Raw genomic sequence first — 2,009 nt, 5'->3', positions numbered from 1 at the left:
GGACATGGAGGAAAGCTATTTACACCCTATCATTCTGGGCAGACCATTTCTAGCCACTACTAGAGCGCTCATAGATGTAGAACAAGGAGAGCTAATTCTGAGAATACATGATGAACAGCTCATTTTCAAAGTCTTCAAACCTGCATCTGAACCTGAACCAGAATCTGAAAGGCCTAAAGATGATAGTAGCCATCCGTGTTTGGGGGAAAGTAATCCAGCAGCTGAGACTCTAAAACAGTCCTTGGAAGGCAACCAAGAGTTGCAAGAGTTAGAGCCACAAGAGTCAGTGGAAACAGATCAGAAGGATCCTCCTGACATAAAGGTCAATGAAGAAATCCTCAAGAGAAAGGGAAGAGTGATAGGGAGATTGCCAAGAGGATGGAGAAACAAGAAAATTCCCACTGAAGGTTTTTCTCCGGGAGATAAAGTGGTCTCAAGTCATTATCTGCCAATCCCACCTGGCCTCAAGACCATTCCTTCTCAGCTCCCTCAAGTGTTCACAATCAAGAAAGTTCTTTCTTTGGAACATTTAGAGGTCATGAATGAATCAAGAGGGGACGTTTTCATAGTGAGAGGAGAGGACGTCAAGCACTACAATCCACCCTAACAAGGGACAACCGTCAAGCTAGTGACGTTAAAGAAGCGCTTCATGGGAGGCAACCCATGTTTTTAGTATCCTTAATCTTTAGTGCTTTGCTTTACATCTAATAAAGTATGGTTTCTTACGCATGAACTTGAATCCTCAGGACAACTATTGATTAAGTGCACCAAACCGTGCATGTAAATTACAATTGGTCTCTAAGTTTGGTGTGCCTGATGGCACTCCCAAATCTTACTCAAATTGAATTCCATCTTTCATTCAAGGTGCACAACCAAACATTAAGTTTGGTGTTCTTTTTGAACACGGTTTATGAAAAGCAAGAAATACCTCTGGATTTCAAAATTCATGACAAGTATACCATTCATATGTTTTAGTGCTTTAGTTTCAATTACTTAGGGTAGTCACTTTGTTTAGAATCAAAGAGCCAAGGTGACTATGATTTATTAGAAATATGCACAGTCATTAAGGGCAACCAACATGGATTTCATGTCATCAGGAGACTTAATCAAAAACTAAGTTTGGTGTCCAAATAATAAGTGTGCATGCATGTAGAAGTCACGGCTATAAGTTCATAAAGACAAGCATTGATTTACATGTGCAAATACTATTCATAATTCACATGGACCGAAAAATGAGAGCAAATTTGTTTGTTTGTGCAGGTACAAAAAAAAAAAAGACAAAAATGGAGGAAAAAGACAAAAGGGAGGGACGTGCTTGGTCAAAAAGAAAACTCATAAATCTTTGAAACTAACACATGGGAAAAGGAAGTTCTGCAAGAAAGGATGATGAGCGTCACACATAATCATCACCTTCATCACGTTTCTTGGGTGCGAATGGATATCTTAGAAGAGAAATAAGAATAATTGAATAGAAAACAGTAGTACTTTGCATTAATCTTTGAGGAACAGCAGAGCTCCACACCTTAATCTTTGGAGTGTAGAAACTCTACCGTATGAAAATACATAAGTGAAAGGTCCAGGCATGGCCAAGATGGCCAGCCCCCCTGATCTAAGAACCAGGCGTCCAAAGATGATCCTAAGATCCTAAGATGATCAAAAGATGCCTAATACAATAGTAAAAGGTCCTATTTATAATAAACTAGCTACTAGGGTTTACATGAGTAAGTAATTGATGCATAAATCCACTTCCGGGGCCCACTTGGTGTGTGTTTGGGCTGAGCTTAAGTGTTGCACATGCAGAGGCCATTTGTGGAGTTGAACGCCAGGTTTTGATCCATTTCTAGCGTTCAACTCTGGTTTTGGATCCTTTTCTGGCGCTGGATGCCAGATTTAGGTAGAAAGCTGGCGTTGAACGCCAGTTTACGTCATCTATTCTTGGCCAAAGTATGGACTATTATATATTGCTGAAAAGCCCTGGATGTCTACTTTCCAACGCAATTAGAAGCGCG

The sequence above is a fragment of the Arachis ipaensis genome, chromosome B05 (genome assembly GCF_000816755.2).
Source record: "Arachis ipaensis cultivar K30076 chromosome B05, Araip1.1, whole genome shotgun sequence".
NCBI classification, from domain to species: Eukaryota; Viridiplantae; Streptophyta; class Magnoliopsida; order Fabales; family Fabaceae; genus Arachis; species Arachis ipaensis.
The sequence above is the reverse complement of the archived record's forward strand: the minus strand, read 5'-3'. Positions refer to the sequence as shown.